The sequence below is a fragment of the Sapajus apella genome, unplaced genomic scaffold (genome assembly GCF_009761245.1).
Source record: "Sapajus apella isolate SASKATOON/1434 unplaced genomic scaffold, GSC_monkey_1.0 scaffold72, whole genome shotgun sequence".
Classification (NCBI taxonomy): domain Eukaryota; kingdom Metazoa; phylum Chordata; class Mammalia; order Primates; family Cebidae; genus Sapajus; species Sapajus apella.
Window position 1 is genome coordinate 418,778 of NW_022437012.1, and position 23,832 is coordinate 442,609.

The 23,832-nt window shown below is 45.8% G+C and overlaps 1 pseudogene across 1 annotated transcript; it reads left to right on the forward strand.

Annotated features, from left to right (window-relative positions):
• Window positions 1–359: 359 nt before the first annotated feature.
• Window positions 360–22,628, forward strand: LOC116531782 (annotated as a pseudogene). The gene is made up of 4 exons (XR_004260581.1): window positions 360–528; window positions 1,306–1,397; window positions 2,162–2,339; window positions 20,603–22,628. The product of XR_004260581.1 is annotated as a glutamate dehydrogenase 1, mitochondrial-like (transcript).
• Window positions 22,629–23,832: the final 1,204 nt, after the last annotated feature.

Sequence of the window (23,832 nt, forward strand, 5' to 3'; positions counted from 1 at the left end):
TTGGTCCCCGCGCCCATGCGTCCTGCGTCTCTGGTGGTGATGTGCGATGCCCAGGCGGGACATGCTCCACGGGCGTGCGCACAGAGCTGTCTGCAGACAGAGGCAGCTGGAGCAGGATGCCAGTGAGGTGCAGAGGGCTTGCTGCGGAGCGCATCTTGCAGCTGGGGACGCTGAAGCCTGAGCAGCTCTGACACACCATGCGTTGGTGTCTGAACCAAGACCTGCTTGAGGTCACTTGTCTCCCGGCCACTGAAGTGACTGTGGTGGTGACAGGCAGGCAGCGGCCTGTCCGTCTATGTGTGTGTGTGTTGGAGAGAGAGAGTATTTGGGGTGATATGCAGGCTGCCAGGAAATGGAGCATGGGTACCGTCCTGTCTAGCAGGAGCATGTGTGCCCAGTATAAAGAAGGCTACCCCAGGGCTGCCGGTCCAACCCCAGAGTGTCCAGATCCCCATCCCAGGATAGCCCAGCCCAAGCCAGGCCATAGTGCTGGTCACTTCCAGGAGGAGCAGGGGACAATGAAGCAGCGTATATCCTGGGCTGTTCAGCCATTTCCACTGAGTCCTTAGACAGCCCAGGGGCCCAGGGAGAACAAGAATGATGAGTAACCAGGTTACAGCCTCCAAAGAAACACCACCCCAAACCCCAGACCAAACCGCCTGCTGTGCTTGCCAGCTGTAGCTGCCAGAGTCATCAATACCCATTGTTCTCCTAGACAAATGTTCCCTCTGCACTTTTGGCCACTGTGTTCCAGGGGATGGCTAGGTGTGGGTTTACATCGTATAGATGGACACAGCTTAATGGGATCTGTTCCCCAAATGGCCCCACCCCTCAACCTCCCACTGCAGAGTCATGAGTTGAAGACAGACACCTGGCTGGATCCGGGTGAAGGGCTGGCACCAGGCCTGTGCGGACTCCAGTCCCTGAAAGCTGGATGACCTTGGCCTTGGGTTCCTCGACTACTCAAGGGGGGTGAGCATCTGCAGCTCTCGCTATCTCATAGGGTTGGCCTGAAGGACACAAAGAGTCCTGGGAAAAGCAGCCAACAGGAGTAAAATGCACAGTGTTACGGCTCCTTCTCTCATTGTAATGGGAGGCAACCAGCTTAGGGCAAGGAGCGTGGGCTTCCCAGTTGGACAGGCCTGGGCTCACATGCTGGCCTTTTCCGTCAAGGCCTGACACCTCTCTCAGCTATGGGGTCAGAGAGGCTAGCCTGCAAGACTGGTGGGAAGGCTGCAGCTGCTGGCCTGGCTCTTAGCACAGTGCCGTGGCCGTGACGACTGTAATGTGGCTGCCATGGCCCAGGCCCTGAACGACCTCAAAGGACCCCTGATCAGGTCAGGCCAAGCATCACGGACAGCGCCGGGACCTCATCCTCGCTGTGCTTAAAGGCCAAAGTCAGCACCCACCTCTTCTTTGGACCCCTCTTGAATCCTTCCAGCCCTCGTTGTGGCCCCTCCTCCAAGCTTCTAGATCCCATGTCACCTATTCCATTCTTTTTAGTTCTTAATCATGGCAGGGGACATTTACTGTGGGATGGAGAGGGCACTGCCTAGCACGTTTACCCCTTCTTTTTTTTTTTTTTTGAGACAGAGTCTCACTGTGTCGCCAGGTACCAGGCTGGAGTGCAGTGGCGCGATCTCAGCTCACTGCAGTCTCTGCCTCCTGGGTTCAAGCGATTCTCCTGCCTCAGCCTCCCGAGTAGCTGGGACTACAGACATGTGCCACCACGCCCAGCTAATTTTTGTATTTTTTAGTAGAGACGGGGTTTCACCATGTTGGCCAGGATGGCCTTGATCTCTTGACCTCATGATCCACCCACCTCGGCCTCCCAAAGTGCTGGGATTACAGGCGTGAGCCGCCACGCCCAGCTACCCCCTTCTTATTTGAGAGTAAGGCCCTATTATGTGAGTACTGGCAGGAGAATAAACCGCCCACTGTGGAAGCTGATGGGGCAGGCGTTTTCTCACCTAGTTCCTGGGTAAACGGACCCAGACGTGGCTAAAAGGACACTTCCATCCAGGGCTCAGACTCAGGTGGGTGACATCAAGTGGAGGGAGAGTGGGATGCCATTCCCTGTGGCCGTGTCCACAGGTGGGCGCAGTGGCCCTGGTGTCTCGCCACAGTGGGAGTATGAGCTTCTGGTGGTCCTTCCCTGTAGGCCTCCAAGCGTGACCTTGGCCAAGCTTTTGCCCCTGGGCCTCCCTTGGTGGCTGCCCACTTCCTGAGCCTGTTTTCCCACCTCCTGTCAATTCTGAGCTCCCCAGTCACCAGCGTGGGGTTTCTATTGCTTGAGCCGAACATGCACGTTTGCCTTCGTGTGACGCCAGCTGTTTCAGGTGAGCAAATAATCTTCCCACTGGACTCCACCCCCTGGGGGCAGCAATGGGGGTTACCCCATTGGACTTGGCTGCCAAACACACCTAGAATAGGATCCAGGTCCTATCATTTACTAAACTGGGGCTCTGAGCAGTTATCTGCTCTCCATAAGCCTTGGTTTTCTCATCTATAAAATGGGCACCTACTTCCTAGGATCTTAAGAAAGTGGACTTGGGTATCGTGATGGTGGTGGGGGATAGGGGAAGGAGAGAATAGAATTAGGCTGCTCATAAACCAGCTCTCATGCTGGGACTGGTCTGGGAATGGGGGCTGGGGTGGGGGCAGGGGGCAGTGGGCAAAGGCAGAGTGCCTGGTAATTAATTCCTTTTTTCTCCTTGTTAGATTTCCAGTTTACCGTCTTTGCTATTTAAATCTTAGTTGTTGATGGAAGTTTCCAAAGGTTTATATTGCTTCTCCTAAAACAAAACATGAGCTCCTTGGGGAATAAGACTTTGTATTTTCATCTTTGTACCCTCACAGCACCTAGTACGTTACTTAATACGTATTTACTAATTCGATTCTAATTCTGCAGGCTCAGTAGGTTTCATGCTGCCTGGGCTTTCCAAAAAGGATGTCTGCTGACGGGGTGGCTTGCTGGAAAAGGAAGATTCTGTAAAAGTTCCATTCCCTTGTATGTTCCCAGCCTCTGCCAGGAGTTAGGGATAAAATTGAGCCCGTGGTACGATGGGGAGACAGGTAGGTATTTACTCTCATTACAGGGTCATCTGTGTTTAAATAATTATTTAGGAATGCATATACTCTGTTGTTCAGCCTGCCCCTTATGCTGGGTATTATACAAGTGCTCCAAATGTCTTCTCTCATTGAATTGTCACAAAACTCTTAGGAGGTAGGTGTTATTATTAACCTGATTTTATAAAAGTAGAACTTGAGGCTTAGGGACCTGCCCAGTTCAAGCAGCAAGTAAATAGTGGAGCCAAGGTTTAAACCCAGGTGTGTCTGACCTCCAAATCGACGGCTCTAACTGCTGCTTTGTGTTACCTTGCTAGAGACAAACTCCGTGTTCAGGAAACCCCGAGGAGGGAATACCTGAATTGGCCAGAAAAGTCAAGGAAGCCTTCCTGGAAGAGGCGGTGCTTAAACTTCAATTTTTAAAAACCACACTTTTTTTTTTTTTTCTGAGACAGGGTCTTGCTCTGTCACCAGGCTGGAGTACGGTGGCACAATCTTGGCTCACTGCAACCTCTGCCTCCCGCGTTCAAGCGATTCTACTGCCTCAGCCTCCCGAGTAGCGGGGATTACAGGTATGTGGCACCACGCCCAGCTAATTTTTGTATTTTTAGTAGAGATGGGGTTTTATTATGTTGGCCAGGACGGTCTCGATCTCCTGACCTCGTGATTCTCCCGCCTTGGCCTCCCAAAGTGCTGGAATTACAGATGTGAGCTGCCGCTCCCGGCCAAAATCACACTTTTAAATGGACATGTGTAAACACCCACAAAAGTAAAGACAATATGAAATAAACCTTTAGGAAATGAAGCACAGTTTTGGGGCAGATGCCTGCCGGAGTCCAGGATTGTGCTATGTGCACCTTGGGGCACTCACAGACAGGTAGGAGGGCCTTGTAGGGTGTCAGGCGTGACCCGAGACAGTGAGGGATCAGATGGAGCTGCCATGGTGGACAGCCCCTGGGAGCCTGAGTTACTTAATTCAGAAGATGGCTGTTCCTTATGTTTGGACTTCCACCCACTGATTTGGGACAAAAAGAAAGCATTGCACGTGGCACATGGCAGGTGAGGAAGCTTGCTGTTTTTGGATTTCCCCAGGAGTGTGTAGGTAAATAATTTCTTTCAGTTTGGCACAGTTGGGTTCAAGGGCGAGGACTTCAATCTTTCAGCACTGATGGTTTGAGGCAAGGGCTGGGAATCTGAGTCACTCTTGCAAGCCTTACTGCAGAGGAAGCTAAAGGACTTCATGGGAGCCAGGGCAGGCAATAGAACTGGGTAGAGCTGGGCGTGGCCCTGGGTTTTACAGCCACGGTCCCTGGGCAAAGGCATTTTCCTTCTTGGCATGTTTATACAACAGAGATAGTTATTGCTTGGATTAAAAAAAGTTTTATGGTTGGTTATAATTTTTGACATTGGGAATGTCCCCATGTGTTGTACAGTGGTCAAACTTCCTGAAGAGCAGAGGAGGAGAAAATTTCCTGGGATGTCTATGGCAACAGAATTGTCACTATGCCAAGATATAGCCAACATCACCATGTACTTGGCCTAGGGGCAATTTTGCAGCATTCAGACTAATTTCTTTTCTTTTCTTTTTTAAGATTGATGCAGAGACAGTTTTGCTGTGTTGCCCAGGCTGGTCTCGAACTCCTGGCCTGAAGCAATTCTCCCTCCTCGGTCTCCCAAAGTGTTGGGATTAAAGCCCAGCCCAGACTCACTATTCATTCATTCCCTCATTCATCCACTTATTTGTTCTACTTGTTCACTCCTTATTTATGGTCTTGTCTTTGTTCTGGTGATTTTTCTGCTCTGATGTCCAGGTTTATAACCTAGATGAAGAGAAAACAGAAATAGCTAAGAAGGTGTTCTCTGACATTCCTTCTTGATTTCCTCTACCAGCTTGTCTTTCTCAGGTGAGGCTTTGAGCATTTGGCAAACAAGGAAACACGAAAGACAAATTGTAGCTGAACTTCACTAGCACGTGTGATAAAATCACTTAGTCTTCCTGCGGGCAAGGTGAGGGGAATATACTTATTTACTTTAGCCACATCCCACAAATTTTAATATTCTATGCTTTCATTCAGTTACAAATACTTCCTAATTTAAATTGTAGCTTCTCCCTTTTCTGTGAATTGTTTAGAAGTGTGTTGTTTGGTTTCCAAATGTTTGAGTATTTTCCAGAAAAATTTATATAACAGATTCCTAATTTAATATTATTATGATTAGAAAACATACCTTGTGTGATTTGAAAACTTTAAATTTATTGATATTTCTTTTATGTATCGAAATATTGTCTGTTTTGGTAGATGATTCTTGTGCACTTGAAAAAAATCCTATTTCCCTGTTATTGTTGTTGGATGGAATGTTCAACTAGTGTAGCCGATAGTGTTGTTCAAGTCACTATAGTTATTGATTTCCTGTCTACTTGTTCTATTAATTATTGAGAGACGGATATTGAAATATCCAACTATAATTGTGAATTTGTCTGTCTTTAAACTCTACCAGTTTTTCTTTTATGTTTTTTTCAAGGTTTGTTAGTAGGTGCATGTTTAGAATTATAATGTAATCTTGATGTATTGGGCCCTTTATCATTTTAATAATGGCCTTCTTTATCCCTAGTAATATGATTTGCTTTGAAATCCATTTTTTTCTGATACTGATATAGCATTCTAATATTCTCTTGATCAGCGTTAGCATGGTATATCTTCTTTCATTCTTTTGGGTCTAACTTATTTGTGTCTTTATATTTAGAGTTCAATTCTGGTAGACAGGCGATAGTTGAGTCTTGCCTTTTTATGGAAAAATATACATAACACAAAATTCATCATTTTAACCATGTAAAGTGTACAATTCAGTGGTATTTAATACAGTCACAGTGATGCAGGACCATCATCGTGTTCAAGAACATTTTCATCATGCTGTAAGAAAAAACTCTATACGCATTAAACGGTCCCTCCCCATTTCCCTCTCCCAGTCCCCAGTAACCACGGTTCTACTTTCTAGCTCTGTGGACAAGTTAAGCAATTTGAACTTTTTTTTTTTTTTTTTTTTTTGAGACGGAGTCTCTCACTGTTGCCCAGGCTGAAGTGCAGTAGTGTGACCTCTGCTCATTGCAACCTCTGCCTCCTGGGTTCAAGCAATTCTCCTGCCTCAGCCTTCAGACTAGCTGGGATTACAGGTGCCCACCACCATACCCAGCTAATTTTTTGTGTTTTTAGTAAAGACGGGGTTTCACTATGTTGGCCAGGCTGGTCTTGAACTCCTGACCTCGTAATCTGCCCACCTTGGCATCGCAAAGTGCTGGGATTACAGGCGTGAGCCACCCTACCTGGCCAGCAATTTGAACTTTTAGTGAAGATGCCTAAAATAATTTGTTCATAAAGTCCAATAATTTTACTAGAATATTGTTTTTACTTTATACTTGATATAATTTTATATATATACTTGATATACTTGAATAATTTTACTTGATATTGGCCATATAGGTTACTTTTCCTAGGTATGTGGCATGCTCTTTCACTACGTAGTTACAAAATCTTTCACTGCAGGAACATTTTCTTGAATTACAGGTTTCAGTGTTTGCTGTCTTCCATTTTTTCATGTCCTTCATGAAAGCCTCTTATTACATATGTTAGATCTTCTTCGCCTATCAATTACTTTTCTTTGAATCTTTTGTATCTCTTTAAAATATTTAACAACATTTTCCTGTCCACCCTCTATTTATCTTCAGGCATCATTGTACCTGTTCTTTCTTGTTTTCTTCTAGTATAATCTTCATTTGAAAAAAATATCTTTTTTTCCAATTATATCCTGAGTTCTAGTCATTTCAAATCTTCCTATTTGCCAATCACCTCATTTGTAAGGTTTTAAAGTTTTAATTTATATTGTTCTTTAATAATTTTTTTCATTTTCATAATATATTTTACTTGTTTTTAAAATTAGATAATTTTTATGTCTTTCATAGATGTCTTTCTTATGTGTTTTGTTGCCTTGTCTATTTCATTTTTGGGTACATTTATTGTCTTATTATTTTATTTTATTTTTTGAGATGGAATCTCACTATGTCACCGAGGCTGGAGTGCAGTGGTGCAATCTCAGCTCAATGAAACCTCTGCCTCCTGTGTTTAGGCGATTCTCCTGCCTCAGCCTCCTGAGTAGCTGGGATTATAGGCATGTGCCGCCACGCTGGGCTAATTTTTGTATTTTAAATAGAGACTGGGTTTCACCATGTTGGCCAGGCTGGCCTCAAACTCCTGACCTCAAGTAGCCTGCCCACCTCTGCCTCTTAAAGTGCTGGGATCACAGGCATGAGCCACCACACCCAGCCTATTGTTTTATTCTTATATATTCTTATGGTACTCCCTATTATTTTATTTCCTCAAGATAAACTTCTACAGGATTTGACTGTGATTATTTTCTGTTACTTACTTTGTATATACAATAAGTTTTCATTGCTTTTAGGATGGAAGGGCGTGCTACGATAGTTTTTTAAGCTTCATCCCTAGAGCTCCCTCTTAGGTTTTTCTCACAAAGTGATCTATTTATTTATTTACTTGAGACAGAGCCTTGCTGTGTCACCCAGGCTGGAGTGCAACGGCACAATCTTGGCTCACTGTAACCTCTGCCTCCTGGGTTCAAGCAATTCTCTGTTTCAACCTCCCGAGTATCTAGGATTATAGGTGCCTGCCACCACTCCTGGCTAATTTTTGTGTTTTTAGTAGAGATGAGGTTTCACCATCTTGGCTAGGCTGGTGTTGAACTCCTGACCTCATGATCCACCAGCCTCAGCCTCCCAAAGTGCTGGGATTACAGGCGTGAGCCACCATACCCGACTGATTTATTTATTTATTTTTGAGATGGAATCTTGCTCTGTAGCCTAGGCTGGAGTGCAATGGCACAATTTTGGCTCAGTGCAACCTCTGCTTCCCAGGTTCAAGCGTTCAGGACGGCGCTTTGCCATGTTGGCCAGGCTGGTCTCAAACTCCTGACCTCGGGTGAACCACCTGCCTCAACTTTCCAAAGTACAGTGATAACAGGCGTGAGCCACTGTGCCTGGCTTCACAAAGTAATTTAAAACATGGCCTCATACTTTCTGAGCTCTGCCTACTCTGCACCTGTCCTCTACTTTAATCCACACTTTCTTTTCCCATTGCTTCTATTGTCCCTGTCCTACTCAGTTTAGATTCTGTTCCCATCTGTTTCTTCTCACTGTGGATCTTTGTCTGGGGAAAGAGCTTTGATTTGTTCATTTCATGGGGTTGTAAGGCCCGCGCTCCTCCAGCACCACCAGATCCATCGTATCATGGCCTCATTGCATTCACCCACGTACTGGATCTTTTAAAAACCTTCCCAGTTTTGATTGTTCTTCTCAGATTGGCTTACGGTGCATTCCAGTTAGTTCACACTGGTGACTTTGGTTTTGTTCTGTCCTTGTGATATAAGAGTTAAGAAGAAATCACTTAGGCAGATAGAAAGGGTATGGGAGTCCTCGGTCAGGCTCCTCTCTTTAATGAAAGGCAGTCCAAATCATCTTCTAACAACGGGCATCCTGTAAAGTCGAGCTGCAGACACCGACAAGTAAGCCGGAAGCTTGCATGGGTGAATGCTGGCAGGAACTAGGGACAAGATGTGTTCAAGATGGTGGCTCCATCTTCCCTTCTCTGCTAGCCACATGTACAGTAGGGAGCAGACAAGATGGCGCTGGCCAAGGAGAGTTCATTTGCCTAATAACATGAGGGAGGGAGACCAGCTTTCCAGTGCTATGTGACATCATACCTGATGGAACCAACCCATGAGTCCTGCTTAAATCAGACACTGCTCCTCACACTGGGCTGTAAAATTCGGGGCATCCACCACAGCCAGCCTTTTCTGCTCAGAAGACCCCCCATCTCTCTAGAGAGAGCTGTTTTTCTTTCTCTTTTCTTCTGCCTATTAAATCTCTGCTCCTAAATTCTTGTGTCTGTGTCCTAAATTTTCCTGCGGCGAGAGGCCGAACCCCAAGGTATATACCCCAGACACCAAGCCGCTTCACTCGCAGCCATCAGAAGCCAAGCCATTTTCAGACTGTACAGACGTAGGACCATGTAGTCTTTAGCTGAAAATGGTTTGTTCCCACCCACTTTTAGGAGAGTCTTGGGGAGAGCTTATTACCTAGTTTTGTGGTAGATGTTATCCACTGGTCTAGTTTTCCTTAGTTACTCTCTTCGTTTATATGGGATAATCTGGGAATATTTAAAACTCTATCATCACCTTACCAGAAATCCAATGTACATTTACTTTTTTTTTTTTTTTGTAATTCAGCTAGAGATATTTTCTACTGTTCACGAGTCAGAACGTGGACTGATACGGAGGCTTAACTGACTATCACAAAAGGAACGGGGGCATGGCTGCCATGTAAATTTCAGCCCACATCAAAGACAGCAGAGCATTTAAACCATGGCAGGTGATGCTCCTACCCCCTCTTCTCCGATCAGCCCTTGGCCGCAGCACAGCTCTGCAATCTGCTCTGAGCACAATGATTTTAACAGACACTCATTTGTGAAGTGTGTTTAGGAAGGCGAGGCCTTTTGAAATCTTGCTACTCTAGTAAGAAACTACTAGGGAACTTCTAGAACATCTCAATGGGCAATACGACCATCACCTTCAAGTATTTGATCATGAGGAAAGCAAATCGACTTGCCTATGTGGCCTCAAAGAGTAGAACCTCAGCCAGGGGGTAGACATCACCGGGGGACAGATATTCATTCGGACTTAAGGAAGAACCTTTTCTTCTGCTGAGAGGCTGTACCTACGCTTGATGGGTACACTCTAAGGATGACACAACAGCAGTGGAGTTAGACTAATCACCTCTAAAGTCTCTGCAGCTCTAAGACAAGCTTTGGACTTTCCCCGCCTTGGAGCCAGTAATGTTACTAAGCTTGAAAGAGATGCCTAGTATTGTACTAGGTGGTGTTGAGGCTTAAGGTTGGTTGTCGGATTATAGAAAACTAAATGACAGACTTTTTTTTTTTCTTTTCCTTCTTCTGAGATGAGAGTGACAACTTTACTCTCAAATTACTCATGATTTACTTTATAAGATTTCACTAATGTATCCATGAAATAATAAGCAAATAAGAATCGCTACAATTTTCTGAGTGCTGCTAGATGCTATCTCTATATTATCTCATGTAAGCCTTACAGCAACCCTGGGAGGTAAGTGATCTTATTATTTCCACTTGATAGATGAGGCTTTACAAGGTGAAGCAAGTTGTCCAAGGCCATGGCTGGGCACAGTGGCTCATGCCTGTAATCCCAGCACGTTGTGAGGTTGAAGCGGGTGGATCACGAGGTCCGGGGTTCAAGACCAGCCTGGCCAACATAGTGAAACCCCGTATCTACTAAAAATACAAAAAGTAGCCGGACATGGTAGAGTGCACCTGTAGTCCCAGCTACTCGGGGTACTGAGGGAGGGGAATTGCTTGAACTCGGGAGGCGGAGGTTATGGGGAGCCGAGATCGTGCCACTGCACTCCAGCTTGGGCAACAGAGTGAGACTGCATCTAAAAAAAAAAACATAGTTGTCCAACCCTGTACAGCTAGTAAGTAGCCAAACTGGGATTCGAACACAGCTCTGTCTCTAAATCTGTGCTCTTAAACATTTCAGTAGGAAAATTTTAAGATTTTTTAAAAAGCTCGTACCATATGACTCTAAGAGTGTTACAGAGGGAAGGAAAAAGATGAACACAAATTGAAGGCTTTGTGCATGGTGTCAGGGACCATCCAAGTTCATCCTCAGTAAGAAGCGCATGTTGTTAGCCTGAAGTATCAGAGAGGACCCAGTCAGGAGATAGAAAACACAGCCATTACTTTAATAAAGAGCATTAATACAAAAAGCGTTAGCCAGGTATAATGTTGGTGATCAGGTAACTGAAAAGGCAAAAAGATCTCTGAGTTGTGGAGGTAACTGTCAGAAGCAGCTCCCACCCCCTACGGCTGGGGGACGAGGGAAGAGATTAGAACGATACATATACACCGTGGAATACTATGCAGCCATCAAAAACGATGAGTTTGTGTCCTTTGTAGGGACATGGATGAACCTGGAAACCATCATTCTCAGCAAACTGACAGAAGAGCAGAAGATCAAACACCGCATGTTCTCACTCATAGGCGGGTGTTGAACAAGGAGAACACATGGACACAGGGAGGGGAGCACTACACACTGGGGTCAGTTGGGGGGAAATAGGGGAGGGACGGTGTGGGGTGGGGAGCTGGGGAGAGATAGCAAGGGGAGAGATGTCAGATGTAGGTGATGGGGAGGAAGGCAGCAAATCACACTGCCACATGTGTACCTATGCAACAATCTTGCATGTTCTTCACATGTACCCCAAAACCTAAAATGCAATAAAATAAATAAATGGGGAAAAAATATATGGTTTAATAGAGAATCATGAATAATAGCAAGCAAATATTTAAGACATACATTTGCATATAAACGCTTATCTTAATTGCTAAATGTACACATATATATGTCCCTGTGTTTGTTTATTAAATAAAAAACAGGTTTAATACAAAAAAAAAAAAAAGAATTTAAGAGCTTGGAGGAGAAGCCCCCTTGGAGCCAAAACTCAGCCCTGAGTAGTAGGAGGAGGAGACACTGCTGCTCTGGAGCAGGCTGGGCGATGCTGCACCACGAGGCTGGTTCTGTGAAGGTTGGGAAACTGGAAACTAGATTCAGCGGCTGCTCGGGGAGGGACCTGCTGCGGCCGAGGGGAAGGCGTGTGGCTGGGGCTACAATCACCTGAGCTGAACCACCTGACTGGCAGGACGAAGTCCTGTCGCCCCCACTGGCACGGCGCTTCCCTTTATCGCCCCCTATTGGCTAAGACTAACATAGAGCCCGCTGGCAATGTAGGAACATGGTTTGCAACACGGTTTTGGCAACGAAGACATGGAGGCTCAGAGAGCTGAAGACATACGCCTCAAGTTTCACACTCGCCTCTCCGCCACCAGCCTGGTGCTGGCTGCTTTTATGACCTCTTTGCTCATTTCTAGGGCGGCACTGGGGCTAACTTAGCCTCCTTCTTTCACTTCTGCCCTTGGTAGGAGCTCTTGCCTTGAGGGGCAGCACAGCCTGACACTGGCAGACGGGGAGCCCGGGCAGGCTCCCAGGAGCCCTGAGAGTGCCCTCTTTGTGCTCCCCCGACCCTGGAATCTCTTCTGACACATTCCCTGGCTGCGCCTCACCCCCTGTTCTGGCAGGCCCAGTCTGGCGGTGGTAACTGCCAAGCATCTGCTCAGCCTGCCTTGATGCTGGGAACAAACAGATCAGCTTAGCCCAAGCCATTACCTGCCTCTCAGAGGCCTCAGGCACCATGGCCGGGCCAAGCCCCTGTGTTGGCTTCCCAGAAAACGGGTCGGGTGGGGGTTAGGGCATGTCGGGCTCCTGTGCTAAAGGAAGCAATACTTGTCCCAAAGGACAGGAGACCTTTCATGGGGTGGTGGGCTTCTAGTGGGTGAGTCGGGGAGCTCGCTGCTGCTCATCCATTCTGTGCAGCCATCCCCCCAAAATATTTACTGAGTGCATAGTATGCGTCAGACATGGTGCTTATGGTGGAAATACAGTGTTTATAAAGGGAACAACTTGGCCGGGAAAGGTGGCTCACGCCTGTAATCCCAGCACTTTGGGAGAGTAAGGCAGGCGGATCACGAGGTCAGGAGATCGAGACCATCCTGGCCAATGTGGTGAAACGCTGTCTCTACTAAAAATACAAAAATTAGCTGGGCATGGTGGTGTGCGCCTGTAGTCCCAGCTACTTGGGGGGCTGAGGTGGGAGAATCGCTTGAACCCGGAAGGCAGAGGTTGCATTGAGCGGAGATTGTGCGACTGCACTCCAGCCTGGGCGACAGAGTGAGACTCCATCTCACATAAATAAATAAATAAATAAATGGAACAACTTTGCCACACTGAGAAAACTTAGGGTCAAGTGCAAGATACAGACCATAGCTGAGTAAGAAAATGGGACAGGTGTGGAGTTTATATCAACAATTTCAAATTTGTAAAAAATATAACTTTAACTTCTATAATTCACATTGATTTCTATTTTGAGACTCATTTCATTGGGAGAGGAAAGGCATAATGGATCAGTTAGTTTGGGATCATTTTCTTTTTTCTAAGGCTGTATTAAGGTTCTGGGAGGCTCATGTAGAGACGTAGAATCTGAGACATTAAATGAAGCAAAAACTCTCTTGAGCCCTTTGATTGGTATCCTGTGGGCCTGGCTCCTCCGTGCACGCAGGTAAGGTGCATGCACACACACTTGCATACACAATCACGGTCGTCCTCAGTTCCCACTCCGCAGCCACGTCTACCTCCCTGCCCTCTTGTGGTGTCCCTCCCTTCACTAGCAAACGTGTGGCTGAGTGGACCCAGTATATCAAGACACGTTCAGGATGCCTTCTGCAAAGGAAGACACAGGGAACAGACATCAGATAAGAGGCAGTCACATGGCAGATGTAGAGCCAGGCACTTGACATGCTTTTCTTTAGTCCTTACCTTATCCATTAAAGTAGGTATGTTGTTATCCCCATTTTACAGATGAAAAAACTGAGGTTCAGGAAGGTTAAGGGATACATCCCTCTCAGCACAGTGAGGAGTCTATCAGACCCCAACCCCTTCCCCCACTGCCATATCCTATGGCCTGAGTGTAGATGCTGGTGCCCCAGAGGATCCAGATCTGGAAGGGAGTGGCAGCAGGACTTCAATTTGATCCTGGGACAGTCTATGAATGGCCTCTTAGAGCCTGGACCTGATTCATTCTTAATCCTTCACCTCCTAGACACAGGGTCAGGAATTTCTGCAGGAAGAGTCAGAGGATCAAGTGTGATGCATCCTGACAGCTCCCCAGGTGTTCGATGACAGCCTGGTGGAACCGAGCGAGCTGGGAGAACAGGCCCTTGGCCAAGGCACCCAAACCACCAGAAAATGGAAGAGACTCAAGTCTGTGGTTTTCCTGATGCATGAATGGACAGGGCTGAGGAGGCAGCTGAATGACCCGGGGGTGGGGAGGGGACAGTGCCCGGATAGAGTCAGTCTGAGCCCTAGGGAAGGGATGGCAGCTCCCCACTTCTTACCCACCCCATGCCCTTGTGTCTCACTCTGCCCCCATCCTAGAGGGCAAACCCAGAAGTGGCTGCCTCTTACCTCCCGCACTCCTGCTGCAGACACGATTAAAGAAAACTGAACCTTGAATCCCAGAGCACCACTCAGGTCTGGAGTTCAGACAATTCCAAATTTAAGTAGGTAAACCCCCATTAAGAACACCAACAAAATGTCAAGAACCGTGACAGCAGCTGGGCTCTTTGTACATGTGGCTTGATAGAACCTATAATAAAATTTAAAAAGCATGCTATGTAATTAGACTTTTAAATGTATTTATGCTTCACTTAAATAGCATTCGACTACTTTGGATGGAAAAAATATGGCAACCAGTAGATGTTTGTGATGTTATTTATTCAGACTAGAGACAATTGCTGGAGCAAATGTGGATCCATAGGCCGGTTGCAATTAGTCTCAGTTCCCCTGCCACAAGAAGAGCCTGGGTATGCACCCCCAGGCCCGTGGCCCACAGGCAGGGAGCTGGGAACTGCAGACTGGAGAGTTCTAGTGACATCTCTTCCTGAGCGTCCATGTGCTCTTTGGCAAGTGACTTACTCCTGTGAGCTCCGGTTTCCTCATCCTTACCTGCTTGTTGGGGTGCTGGAACAGAATTAGACACCGGCCATGACACACATAGCTGGGGAGACACAAGGCTGTGACCTCAGAAGCGATTCCTCTCTTGTTGTTTCAGATGGGAACAAATCATATGTCTTTTTTCCTATCATTGTTGAACCTTCAGGTTTGGAAGGTGAGGGCAAACAGGAGAGTTGGTGGCCAGGATGTTTCTGCCTCAGCTTTTCCAGGAGGATCTTATCAGAAAGAAAGTCAGCCAGGGCTCAGTCACCTTCCTGAAATTGGGGATTGTTTGGTTTTCCCTTCTGCCTTATGAGGGGCTGGATCAGGTCCCGGGGCTTGGTTAGATCAGACAGGTAAGTTACCCTGCGCCATGGAAGTTGATGGAGCCAGAGGGTAGAGCAAAAGAGTTTTCAAGGAGACCCAGAGACCAAGCTCCCTTGTTGATTTCTCCGCTCATTCTTTTACCAAGCCATCTAGTAAATCCTTCCTGCTGTCTTTTTTTTTTTTTTTTTTTTTTAACATGGGGTTTTGCCATGTTGGACAGGCTGGTTTCAAACTCCTGACCTCAAGTGATCCACCCGCCTTGGCCTCCCAAAGTGCTGGGATTACAGGCGTGAGCCACCGCACCCAGCCTCCTGCTGCCTTTTCTGAGCTGACTGTGTACTAGGGGTGGAGGCCGTGAAGCCCTGTTAGCATTATCATAGAGCTCTGTGTCTGGTTGAGAATGCAGATATGCCCACAGATAATGATCATACGATAATATGTGATAAGTGCCATGATCAAGTGAGGCACAGGAACTGTGGGGGCACAGAGGAGGGGCTCCTCATTCAGCTGTAGGTCACAGAGGGCTCCCTGGCAGAGATGACAGTGGAGCTCACCATGAAGGATTAATATGGTCCAAGATGTGGGTGCAGGACCAAGTAGGGAGGTGGCAGGAGGGACTAAGGCTTTGTTCACCAATAGGGTCCTTCTTTGGGGCATGGCCTTGTCATACATGGTTAATTGTACCCAAGTGAAGGCCAGAGTCAGAGCAGACAGAAACCACAGAACCACTTGCTTTTAGTAAGTGTGTGCCATGACTCCTCAGAAGCACAGGTGGGAGGACCCCAGTGGGAGCAGAATGACTTTAAAACACCAACAATTTATGATCCCAAAGATTTCCCTCTCTCACTTCTTATTCTATTCTCCTTTTTTGGCTATCCTATGCAGAGTCACTAGCAGAAATCTTTTCAAAGACTGTATTTATCACACCATTCTTCTGCTCAAGAAGAAGATGTAGAGATCCTTCTGTTTCTGACCAAGGCAAACTAACAGGGCCCAGACTTACCAAATTACCTAAAAAAGCAATATTTGAAACAAGTTTCAAAGACAATGAATAGCAAACAATGCAGGTTAGTAATCTCTGAGAAATGGGAAAGAAATGAAGTCCTACAACTGCCCCAGCTTACAAGTCTCCAGGCCATGATACAGAGAGGAGACCTAGAGAGACTCTGGGACTCCTTGAGTGAAGATGGGGCTGAAGGTACAGGGAGGTTAAGGCCCCTAGAGTTCACAGGACAGAGTGTCAGAGAGATGAGAGCCGCACAGAAACAGATACCCAGAGATCTGCAGAGGGTCCTGGAGTATGCACCAGAGTAACGAGTGATAGTGGGAAAGCTATCCGAGGTAGAGCAGAGTGAGAGCCAGCAGTACGCAGCACGCACGCAGTCAGGAATCACCTGTCAGGCAGGTGGGAAAACATAATTTACAGCTCATCGGGTACACTAAGGAGGGACTTGTCTCAGTAGTGGGGAACAACTAGCTTTTAAATTAGGCAGGAATCTGTCTAAAACTCATAAAAGCAAGCCCTTAAAGATTCAAACTGTTCCCAAGTATCTAAACTATATCTCAGAATACATCTCAAGAATATGTACAGGAATACTAAAAATCCAGCTCCCAATAAGTCAAAGTTAACATTGTCTAGCAGTCAATCAAAGATTACTAGACATTCAAAGAAGCAGGAAAATACAATTCGTAATGAAGGGAAAGATTAACCAATTGAAATCAATATAAAACTGACACAGATGTTAAAATTAGCAGACAAAGACATTGAAACAGTTATACACTTTGGGAGGCTGAGGTAGGTGGATAGCAGCCGAAGTCCAGGAGGTCAAGGCGAGCCTGGATAACACGGAGAAACCCCATCTCCACAAAAAATACAAAAGTTAGGCAGGCATGGTGGTATGTGCCTGTGGTCCCCAGCTACTCAGGAGGCTGAAGTGGGAGGATCACTTGAGCCTGGGAGGTGGAGGCTGCAGTGAGTCCTGATTGTGCCACTGAACTCCAGCCTGAGGCAACACAGTGAGACCCTATCTCAAAAAAATACCAAAAAACAAAAAAACCCACACCACCTCCCCATTATTATAACTGTCGTCAATATGTTTGAAACGCTAAGTAGAGATATGGAAGATGTAAACAGGCCTAAACCGAGCTTCTAGACATGAAGCTGCAATGTCTGAGATAAACAATGCAGTGAATAGAATTAGCAATAGAGTAGACATTGCAGAAAAAAAAGATTAGTAAACTTGAAGTCACAGCAATAGAAATTACATAAAATAAAACAATAAAACACAGAGAGAAAAGAATAAAATATTGAAAAGATCAGCCAGGCACAGTGGCTCATGCCTGTAATCCCAGCACTTTGGGAGGCCAAGGTGGATGGATCACTTGAGGCCAAGAGTTCGAGACCAGCCTGGCCAACATGGTGAAACCCCATCTCTACTAAAAATACAAAAATTAGCTGGGTGTGGTAGAGGGCAGCTGTATTCCCAGCTACTCAGAAGGCTGAAGTGGAAGAATTGCTTGAATGTGGGAGACGGAAGTTACAGTGAGCTGAGATTTCACCACTGCACTCCAGCCTGAGAGTTCCTGTCTTAAAAAAAAAATTGAAAAGAGCATCAGTGATTTGTCAGACAACCTCAAGTAGTCTAAAGGTAACTGAAGTTTCCAAGATGGGAGAAAAGAATGAAAAACGTATTTGAACAAATAATGACCAGAGATTTTGCAATTTTGATTAAAGCTATCTACTAATCAAACGAAGAATCTCAGTGAGCCTCAAACACAAGAAATATGAATAAGCCCACACTAAAGTGCATCATAATCAAATTGTTGAAAACCATTAATGAAAAGAAAATCTTTACAGTGACCAGGGAAATAAGTCCTGCTACACATGAACAAGGGTAAGTACTACAGTAGATTTTATTTTTTCTGAGACAGAGTTTTGCTCTTGTTGCCCAGGCTGGAGTGCAATGGTGGGATCTTGGCTCACTGCAATCTCTTTGTCCTGGGTTCAAGCTATTCTCCTGCCTCAACCTCCCTGAGTAGCTGGGATTACAGGTGCCTGCCACCATGCCTGGCTAATTTTTGTATTTTTAGTAGAGATGGAGTTTCATCACGTTGGCCAGGCTGGTCTCGAACTCCTGACCTCAGGTGATTCATCCACCTTGGCCTACCAAAGTGCTGGGATTACAGGAGTGAGCCACCGTGCCTGGCCTACAGCAGATTTCTTAAAGGAACAAAGGGCCAACAAAAGAATATTTTATTTTCATTTTATTTTATTTTTGAGACAGAGCTTTACTCTGTCACCCAGGCTGGAGTTCAGTGGTACAATTTTGGCTCACTGCAAACTTTGCCTCATGGGTTCAAAGGATTCTCCTGTCTCAGCCTCCCAAGTAGCTGAGATCACAAGCATGCACCATCAGGCCTGGCTAATTTTTGTATTTTTAGTAGAAACTGGGTTTCACCATGTTGGTCAGGCTGGTCTTGAACTCCTAACTTCAGGAGACCTGTCCGCCTCCGCCTCCCAAAGTGCTGGGATTACAGGTGTGAGCCACTGAGCTGGGCCCAAAAGACATTTTAAGTACATGATTTAAAATACTGAAAAGCAAAAAATAAAAAATAAATATTAAAAAGCCAACTTATAGAGGGAGGATCCAAGATGGCAGAATAGGAACAGCTCTGGAGTGCAGTTCCCAGTGAGAATGCAGAGGCCGCTGCAGGTGATCCCCAGGTGAGCAGGGTCTGGAGTGGACCTCCAGCAGTCCTACAGCAGAGAGGCCTGACTATTAGAAGGAAAACTAAAAAACAGAAAGAAATAACTTCATCATCAACAAAAAAGATGTCCACTCAGCGACCCCATCCGAAAGTCACAAACTACAAAGACCATAGGTAGATAAATCCACAAAGATGGGAAGAAACCAGCGCAAAAAGGATGCAAACAGCCAAAACCAGAATGCCTCTTTCTCCAAGGGATCACAACTCCCCACCAGCAAGAGAACAAAGCTGGATGGAGAATGAGTCTGATGAATTGACAGAAACAGGCTTCAGAAATTGGGTAATAACAAACTTTTCTGAGCTAAAAGAACGTGTTCTAACCCAATGCAAAGAAACTAAGAGCCTTGAAAAAAGGTTTGACGAAATGCTAACAAGAATAAACAGCTTAGAGAGGAATATAAATGAATTGCTGGAGCTGAAAAACACAACTGGAGAACTTCGTGAAGCATACACAAGTTTCGATAGCTGAATAGACCAAGCAGAAGAAAGGATATCAGAGATTGAAGATCAACTCAATGAAAGAAAATGAGAAGGCAAGATTAGAGAAAGAAGAGTAGAAAGAAATGAACAAAGCCTCCCAGAAAAACGGGATTATGTGAAAAGACCTAATCTACGTTTGATAGGTGTACCTGAATGTGACGGAGAGAATGAATCCAAGCTGGAAAACACTCTTCAGGTTATTATCCAGGATAAGGTCCCCAACCTAGCAAGGCAGGACAACATTTAAGTCCAGGAAATACAGAGAACACCACAAAGATATTCCTCAAGAAGAGCAACCCCAAGGCACATAATCATCAGATTCACCAGGGTTGAAATGAAGGAAAAAATGCTAAGGGCAGCCAGAGAGAAAGGTCGGGTTACCCACAAAGGGAAGCCCATCAGACTCACAGCAGATCTCTCAGCAGAAACCCTACAAGCCAGAAGAGAGTGGGGGCCAATATTCAACATTCTTAAAGAACAGAACTTTCAACCTGGAATTTCATATCCAGCCAAACTAAGCTTCATAAGCGAAGGACGGCTGAGGCAGGAGAATTGCTTGCATTCGGGAGGCAGAGGCTGAGGTTGCAGTGAGCTGAGATCAGGCCACTGCACTCCAGCCTGGCGACAGAGCAAGACTCTGTCTCAAAAAAAAAAAAAAAAAAAAAAACCACCACCAACAACTAAAAACTAGAAAAAGATGAACAAATTAAACCCAGGGGAAGAAAAATAAAGGTAATACGACCAAAACAATCAATGAAATAAAAAGCAAATGAAGGAAACCAATGAAACCAAAAGATGGTTTGTTGAGAAAATCAATAAAATTGCTAACCCTCCAGGCGAAGTGATCAGGAATCAAAGAAGATACCTATTACCGATATCAGGAATGACAGGGCTGAGGCATCATCACTGCAGTTTCCAGATACTGAAAAGATAAAAGGGCATATTATGAGCAACTTTATGCCAATAAATTAAACAACCCAAATGAGCTGGATGAATTCCTTGAAAAACACCCATGACCGCAGCTCACCCAAGAAGGAGCAGAACCAGAATAGCCTCATATCTATAAAAGCATTTGAATCTTTGGTTAAACATCTTCCCACAGAATACCCATCAGGTCCAGGTGGTTTCACTGGTGAGTTCTATAAAATATTTAAGGAAGAGATAATACCTATTCTTAAACTACTCCAAAACACTGAAGAAGAGGGAATACTTACCAATTCTTTCTACGAGGCCAGCATTATCCTGATTAAAAAACAATTAGCGGCCAGCCCCTTCTTCCCTGGTCGCGGGGACTCAGAAAGCGCGGCTGTTCCGCGCCCGTCTCGCACCTCGCCTTCGCCTGCCGCCACGTACCGCTACCTGGGCGAAGCGCTGCTGCTGGCCCGGCCCGGCCCGCCGCCCTGGGCTCGGCGGCCGAGGACTCCGCAGCGCTGCGGGGCGGAGCCGGGGACAGCCCGCCGCCGCCCCGCAGCCGGGCTTGCATTGGCCGCCACGCGCTACTACAGCGAGGCAGTGGCCGACCGTGAGGACGACCCCAACTTCTTCAAGACGGTGGAGGGCTTCTTCCACCGTGACGCCAGCATTGTGGCGGACAAGCTGGCGGAGGGCCTGAGGACCCGGGAGAGCGGGGAGCGGACCCGGGCGCGCCGCATCCTGCGGATCACCAAGCCCTGCAACCACGTGCTGAGCCTCTCCTTCCCTATCCGGAGCGACGACGGCTCCTGGGAGGTCATGGAAGGCTGGGAGGTCACCAGGCCCAGCACAGCCAGCACCGCACGCCCTGCAAGGGAGGTGTCCGTCACAGCACTGCTTGAGTGTAGATGAAGTACAAGCTTTGGCTTCTCTGATGACATACAAATGTGCAGTGGTTGATGGGCCGTTTGGGGGCGCTAAAGCTGGTGCTAAGATCAATCCCAAGAACTATACCGATAATGAATTGGACAAGACCACAAGGAGGTTCACCACGGAGCTGGCAAAGAAGGGCTTTATTGGTCCTGGCATTGATGTCCCTGCCTCAGACATGAGCACAGGTGAGCGGGAGATGTCCTGGATCGCTGATATCTATGCCAGCACCATAGGCCACAAGATATTAGTGCACATGGGTGTGTTACTGGTAAACCCATCAGTCAAGGGGGCATCCCCAGACGCATTTCTGCTACTGGCTGTGGTGTCTCCCATGGGGTTGAAAACTTCATCAGTGAAGCTTCTTACATGAGCATTTTAGGAATGACACCAGGATTTGGAGATAAAACATTTGTTGTTCAGGGATTTGGTAATGTGGGCCTAAACTCTGAGATATTTACATCGTTTTGGTGCTAAATGTATTGTTGTTGGTGAGTCTGATGCGAGTATATGGAATCCAGATGGCTTTGACCCAAAGGAACTGGAAGACTTCAAATTGCAACATGGGTCCATTCTGGGCTTCCCCAGGGCAAAGCCCTAGGGAGGAAGCATCTTGGAGGCTGACTGTGACATACTGATCCCAGCTGCCAGTGAGAAGCAGTTGACCAAATCCAACGCACCCAGAGTCAAAGCCAAGATTGTTGATGTAAGTGCCAATGGGCCAGCAACTCCAGAAGCTGATAAGATCTTCCTGGAGAGAAACATTATGGTTATTCCAGATCTCTACTTGAATGCTGGAGGAGTGACAGTATCATACTTTGAGTGGCTGAAGAATCTAAATCATGTCAGCTATGGCCATTTGACCTTCAAATATGAAAGGAATTCTAACTACCACTTGTTCAAGTCTGTTCAAGAGAGTTTAGAAAGAAAACTTGGAAAGCATGGTGGAACTATTCTCATTGTACCTACGGCAGAGTTCCAAGATAGGATATCGGGTGCATCTGAGAAAGGCATCGTGCACTCTGGCTTGGCGTACACAATGGAGCATTCTGCCAGGCAAAGTATGCACACAGTCATGAAATACAACCTGGGATTGGACCTGAGAACAGCTGCCTATGTCAATGCCATTGAGAAAGTCTTCAAAGTGTACAATGAAGCTGATGTGACCTTCACATAGATGGATCGTGGCTGACTTCCTCACTACCCTCTTCATCTGTAGCTTCTGCAGACCTATCACGAGTTTACATGTAAGCACAGAAATCTCTTTCTCTCCGACTCATTAGTAACGGATACCATTCTCAACAAGTCAATCCAAATCAACCCCTTAAGAAGAAAGAAATTAAGGTTAGGGGATCATGTACAAGCTGAGTGTGAAAGTAGACATCACCTACACCAGAGAGCCATTTTGGTATTTTGCCTTTAAATAAAAAGTCTCCTCCATCTGGAAAAACAAACAAACAAACAAACAAACAAAATTAGCGGGGCATGGTGGCACGTGCTAGTAGTTCCAAGTGCTTGGAGCTGACCCTTTGAACCTGAGAGGTGCGGGCTGCAGGGAGCTGAGATTGCACCACCGCACTCCAGCCTGGGTGACAAAGTGAAATTCTGTCTCCAAAAATAAATAAACAAAATATAAGAAAAAGAAAATACAAAGAAATGAAATAAGGTTACTCCTTTCTTTCTTTTCTTTTCTTTTCTTAAGACTGAATTTCACATTCTTGCCCAGGCTGGAGTGCAATGGCGTGATCTTGACTCTCTGTAACCTCTACCTCCTGGGTTCAAGCGATTCTCCTGCTTCCCAAGTGTCTGGGATTACAGGCATGCACCACCAGGCTTGGCTAATTTTGTATTTTTAATAGAGACCAGGGTTTCACCATGTTGGTCAGGCTGGTCTCAAACTCCTGACATCAGGTGGTCCGCCTGCCTTGGCCTCCCAAAGTGCTGGGATTACAGGCATGAGCTGCCACTCCCTGCCCATTTTATTTTTCTTAATGAAAGAAAGTTACAAACCAGTATCTTTCATAAGTATATATGTAAAAATTTTAAACCAAAAGCTAGCAAAGTGATTCAACAATATATAAAACAGATAATACAAATAGGGTTTGTCCTAGGAATTCAAGGTTGATTTAACATTCAAAATCAACCAGTGTAATTCATCATATTAAAAAATTTAAAAGGAAAAACATGGTCATTTAAACAAATGCAGTGAAAGTATTTGATAAACAACTACCATTTTTTTTTCTGACAATTTTTTTTTCAGCTAATTAGGATTACAAAAAAAAACCTTCTTCAATCTGATAAAAGACATCTATAAATATCCCATAACTAACACCGTATTTCATCATGAAAGGCTGATGCTTTCAGCCTAAAATCAGGAACAAGAAAGTGATATCTACTCTCATAATGTCTATTCAACTGGAGGTTCTAACCAGTGCGATAAGGCAAAAACAAAACGAAACAAAGCCATCCTTTTTGGAAAGGAAGAAGTGAGTGTCTGTTTCTTTATCTGCACTTGACACGTTTGTTTATGAAGACAATCTGATGAAATCTATGAAAAGTGACTAGAACTAATGAGTAAGGTTGCAGGGTGCAAGATCAATATACACAAATCAACGGCATTTCTATATACAAACAACCGGAAGCTAAAAT